The sequence below is a fragment of the Pteropus medius genome, unplaced genomic scaffold, assembly GCF_902729225.1.
Source record: "Pteropus medius unplaced genomic scaffold, Ma_sr-lr_union100, whole genome shotgun sequence".
NCBI classification, from domain to species: domain Eukaryota; kingdom Metazoa; phylum Chordata; class Mammalia; order Chiroptera; family Pteropodidae; genus Pteropus; species Pteropus medius.
Window position 1 is genome coordinate 7,953,408 of NW_024349802.1, and position 6,000 is coordinate 7,959,407.

Below are 6,000 nucleotides of genomic sequence, written 5' to 3' on the forward strand. Positions count from 1 at the left end.
ATTTTGCACAATGCCATTCTAGGTTTATATGCAAATCAGATTGAATTTGGTTCATTAATATGCTACTAGCATTTTCTCTGGAAACAATGTGGTGGGTGGGGAAGACCCTGGGATTTTGATTCACTTATTAACTTTGTGACCTTGGGCATGATACTTAACTTCATTGGATTTCAGTCTTCTCATATGTAAATGGTAGGTAATAATGCCTTTTTCCAAATGTGTGGTGATAATTAATTGAACTAATATATACAAACACCCAGAAAATTTAACATTTAAGAGATGCATACTAAGTTTGAAGAGAAGTTAAAGTAATTCTCTAATTAAAATTCTAAAAAGCTTGACAACAAACTAATTTTATTCCTATAAGCTTTCTATAGAAGCTTTTCAATGTTAATAATTGTACTTTATTGGATAAAATACCTTTTCAAAAAGAAATTTTCTTAAAATTAAGACTTTTTCTTTAAACCATTTTAGTCTTGAAGCACAAGGGAATTTTTAAAAAATTGGAATCAGCAACAAATACATTTAACTTATTTGAATAAAATGTAATTAAGAGCTATTTAGTATTACACTGAAGAGTAGAACAAAATATGCAAATCCAACAAAAGTGTCTTACACAAGCACAAAGTTAGAAGATTAGCAGTGACACTGATAACATACTTTTGATTGGGATCCTCATCATCATGATGAGTGAAGCAGTATAGAGAAAGTACTCTTAATCATAAAATGTTTTCTTAAAAATACTGTGTTGTAGCTTTTAGTTGACAGTGATGGAGAAGAAGTCTTATATATATGGAGGAAGTGAACTAATTATTTTATAGGTATGTTAACTGAAGACTGGTCAGAGTTAGAACAGACAGCTCTTCAAAAGTGGTAAGATGATGTTTAGCAACGGTTCTGTCCTAAGCGTCCACATTAGTAGAGAGAGCTGTATCACTTCTAGAGGATATCATATATGACATGTAAATACATACTTGTAATCTGAAAAATGTTACATATCTATAAAATATTTTCAATACGTGAGATACAGAAGTAATTAGGTCTTCACTATCAATAGTTAAAACTCTTGGACTAAAAGCTGTCTAAGGTTCATGTGTAAGGTGTTGAGCTTTGTTTTCTCCTAGGCTCACAGGAGAATGCATACCACTTCTAGTCAAACTTCTCGTGTTTTAATTCCAAATTTTCCATTCCCCAAGCTTGTCCTTCAGTTATCTCACCTGTAAAATGAAAGGAAAAACAATTTCTCACTTGTAGAGTTATAGTGAGGATAAAATGAGACGACTCACATAAAGTGCTTACAGCAATGTCTGGCTCATAGTCAGAGCTCAGCACATGTCAGCTTTCATTGTTGCTTAACAGCTCACTCTATGACCGAACAGTGAACACGCTATTGATCTGTAGTTCTCAGACTTCGCGTGTTCCATCATCACCTAACCAGCCTGTTAAAAATATAAAAATACAAATTTCTGGTGATTCTGATGTAGATGATTCATAAATTACACTTTGAGGAAGCATCACTCTTGTCTATTGGAAGACCAAATTGTTTTAGAAACTGCAGCCATGTATGAAAGTCTGTTTCAAGTGACTGAATCCTTTGGGATGCCAGAACTCAATCTAAGTTCTACTCTGCTGAAAGAAAGGTGTGTGTTACGCACCACTGAGTCAGCCCTGACTTCTGATGTCCCAGTGAATGTGTGATGTCCACAATGGTCTGTTCTCAACTGCCCTGCTTGGCTCCTGTAGACTCAGACTCATGCCCATTTTTTTTTTAATGGAGTCAGTCCATCTCATATTTGGTATTCCTCTTTTTCTACTGCCTTCTATTTTTCCTGGCTTTAAAGGTTTAGAATGTGTGGGGGTTTTTTTCTTTTTTTTTTTAGGCGAGGCAACCCTTGGTTGACCTCACAGATTGCAAAGACCTTGTCAGTTTACGATCCCTTATTATTATTTTTTTTAAAAAAATTTTTTTTTACACCTACAGTACCTGGTCTTCCTAGGTGGTCTCCCATCCAAGTACTAACCAGGCCTGACCCTGCTTAGCTTCCGAGATCGGACGGGATCGGGCTTGTTCAGGGTAGCATGGCCATAGACTAGAATGTTTTTGAAGGTCTAAGATGCTGAGTGGGAGAATCATAGGCCACCTGTGTTTGCTAATTGGCCTTACCCAAAGGAAAGGTAAACTTTCTGTGTTTTCAAGATAGGAGGTAGTTTTATAACTTAGAACATGGTGTCTATGGGCAGTTAGGTTCCTATCTCCCCACAGAAACTAGGAAATAAGGGTGCTAGTTCCCTTGATATTTACATTTCAAAGGGATGCCTCTCAAGTCCTTGAGAAAGACATTACAGGGTTGTAAAACTGGTAAGAAACTGCCTGCACCCCCACCCTCAGGTATAATTGTCATATAACTTTAGTAAGAAGCTTTTTAAAGATTTATATGTCAAAGAAGTAGAGAAAGGTTTTACAGTGACAAGTTTTCTGAAATAAATGCTCTAAGGAAAGGGAAGTCTATCTAAAGTTTAGTCAAGCTGGAGGAATGATAAGGTCGTTTGGGTTATGACAGTGATGGTTTAGAGGTCTGAGAGATGTACAACTTGCTTTTCTTACCCCAGCTCTCACTAAAATTCCTGACTTGACCTTGAGCTGCTCATTACTAGACAAATCCCTCTTTTCCTTTTGAAAATGCATGAGCATTTTCCTTCCTATGCTCATACACCAATGATTCCCACCTTAGTTCTGCTGAGTATTCCCTTTACAGATCTGTGATTCTCCTCTCTCATTTCCTTTCTGAACTTTTAATCTTTTATTATTATTATTATTATTATTATTATTATTATTATTATTATTTTTATCTCCTCTCCTTCCTTGTTTTGGGAGATAAACTATCTTTTGGCTTCCTTCCTGTTCTATTTTTCCATGAATCTCTGACTCTCAGTGTCTGCCTAGGAAAAAGAAAGGCTACACCAATACAATATAGAAGAATCTCACTCTTCTCAGATTTTCATAAAGTAGTGATCGAAAAGCTTTTTTCGAACTAGCGTCATAGCAGCAGAATGAATAGGTGATGAGAAGGACTTGTGGAATCAGAGGGACCTGGGTCCTAGATTTGCAACTTACGGTGTAGCTTTGGGTAAGCTTGTTAACTTCTCTAAGCTTCAATGCATTTGTTTGCAAAATATAGTATTACCATAAGAATTAACTAAGGAAATGGGTATAAACCCAGTATCAAGTATTGATAGCATTGTTTCTTTGAAACAAAAACAAAAACAAAACAAAACTGCAAAACTAAGTCTTTGCCTGCATAACGCCAAGAGCTGCTTTGAGAACATCTAAGGTAACATTTTCTCAGGTAGAACATCTGATCACTTCCCTCTTGTGCTAGATCTGCCCTCAAAATTAGGTTTGGTAGATTTGTATTGTGTCAACGTAGCAGAAATTCTGCAATTCCTAGCATTCATTTCCCTGCATAATTTTAAATCTGTTGGGCTATGGGAGGCATTTTGCAGGAGGATGTGACAGGTGGAAGTGAAGCAGCAGCCATATTCTTTATGTCTAGGTCAGTGCAAGGCACGAGGTGTTGCTGCAGCCCACTGTATGTTGTTACATGTTATAGGTGATCTGCTGGCTCACCTCTAGCTCCTGCTGCATTTCTGCCTTGAGCTTCTCTGACTCTTGGGCCAGACATGTGCTTAGCTCTGTGATGAAGGTGCTCTCTTCCCCTGCAGGATAACTTCATTGTCAAAGTGGGTGCTTGGAGGTAGTGAGTCTTCAGTGGGTGCTAGTCCTTTCTACCCATCCTCATAGATTCCAGTTTTTCTTTGCTTCCTCCATTTCACATCTATCTTCTCTTTCAGATGGTCCATCTGCAGATTCAGGTTCAAGTATCAGAGCAGGTAGAATAACTTCATGTAGACTATTTAATCCGCTCTATCAATTCTGTAAAGTCAACTTCCTATGATTCATCTTTTCATATATCTAATCTGTCATAGTGGTTTTGCTCATTTGACTGAACCTTGTCAGATACAGTAAGTAATATTTGATTTAAATATTTGTATTTTATTGTATGTTAATTATACTTCAATAAGGAAAATATTAGAGGGACAGTGGGGAAAAAATAAAGTGCATTGTGGTCACATCCCCCTGTTAGTGCTTTTCTAACGTATTGTTTACATTCTTCTCATCATACTCTTGCTTATGAACTTTATTGCACACCAAATCCAAACTCCTCTTCACTCCTTCATGTATTTGTATAGTCATTCTTTCTCTTGGCTGGACAGTCTCTGAGTATCTTCCAAGTCCAGATCTGGTCTATGTACTTGGGATAAAAAGACAAATTAAACACAGTCTCTCTCCAATGAGTTCATGGTCTTGTGGGGGAGACTGAAATACAGGCAATTTCTATTTTTCAGTTTAGTTTTTAGTTTAGCCTTGGTATTCACAACCCTCCATAGGGTGTTCATCCTCTGACACTAGAAGTAGCACATGTTTATGGTACAAAATGAGACAGATACAGAGTAAAGAAGAAAATAATGATCACACTGTAGTGCATGTGTGCTAGCTTGCTTGCTTATCTATCTAATTTATTTATTTATTTTAATTATATATTAAATTTTATATTACACTTTCTCCCATATCATCAAATCTTTGAAGACATGATTTTTACCTGGAAAGTTGTATTTTATTCCTTGAATATGTACATTATGTTTTAACCATTCTCTCATGTGGCATCTGTTTTGGGACTTTTGTACCCATCAACACCTACGTCTCTTTGATGTTATTGTCAGAGGTGCCTAGAAAATTTCTGTGGCATATCCAGTGATCTGTGCCCACTTTTAAGTTCTCAGACCCTCTCTCTTCTCCATGACTCCTGCTAATTTGATTTTATGTAACATTTCCCACATCTTCTTGAACTTTGTTCCAATAAAGGAAGCATCTCTTTCCCTCTCTCCCTTTGCATTTTTATGACACGATACGAAGAGTACACAGATACACACCATGGGGGCAGGAAGCTGTGAGGATCAGAGCAGAAGAGGAGGAGCTGATGACCCCAACCGGTGCATAAAAATGTCTTTTTAAGTTCCATGTGCTCTCCAATAGTGCTCACCATTCTTCTGCCAAAAAGGGACTTTCTCTGTTAGATGGATTTATTTAGAGTTGCAAGGAGACTAAATGAGACATGGCAGGATCTTTAACCCACATCACTTTGCTGCTGGTTAATCATCATTTCAGATATGCACAGCTTCACAGTCATGCATTAAGAACTTTGAAGGATTTAAAAGAAGAAATGACAAGGGCAATAGAAAAAAAATAATTGTTAGTTTATACATTTAGTTAAAGGTAGTCAGTCATATCTGAATGATTACTTTGGATGTTTTAAATGTGGAAATTGGAAAAGAAGTTTCCTTTGGAGTCATAAACACAGAGAAACCAAGTGTAAGAAACTAGAAGCTAGTCGTTTTGCTTGGCCTCTTCTACTGTGATGCTGTATTTGAATCTGAAACAGTGATTCAGGTTTGGAAAAGGGTGCCTTGTGCCAGGATAGAAAACTAAGAGAAATACACCTTGTGATGTTGAGAAGCAAATGTTAATATAATTGTAATAACAATAATAACAGCTAAACAAAATTAAATGAAAAATAAAACCTAAAACCCTTCGACATTAGATATTTCTATGTGGTCTTACTTTATGCCAAGTTCTGTGTATTACCTCATTGAATTTTCATACAGAAAGGCACTTTCCATTCTGATGGTGAGGAAACAGTGGCATAGAAAGGCTGTGTCACTTGCCTAAGGTCACAAGGCTGGTAAGCAGTGGAGCTGGAATCCCAACGTGGGTCTGCTTGACAACATAGCCTACATTGTTAAGTTTTTGTTGTTGTTGTTTTTTGTTTTTGTTTTTGTTTTTTTCACTCTTATAGGAGAGGCCATTTACTGGGTCTCTTTCCAGGAGCTTGGCAAGCTGTGAAAAACATGAAAGCTGTGCGAATGGACTTTGAAAGCTGT

General features: G+C 36.9%; 1 non-coding gene across 1 annotated transcript; it reads right to left on the reverse strand.

Moving 5' to 3' along the window:
• Window positions 1-1,972: 1,972 nt before the first annotated feature.
• LOC120581842 (5S ribosomal RNA) lies at window positions 1,973-2,091 on the reverse strand. Its single transcript, XR_005647385.1, has one exon. It is a non-coding gene; the product is annotated as a 5S ribosomal RNA (ribosomal RNA).
• Between the last annotated feature and the right edge of the window lie 3,909 nt (window positions 2,092-6,000).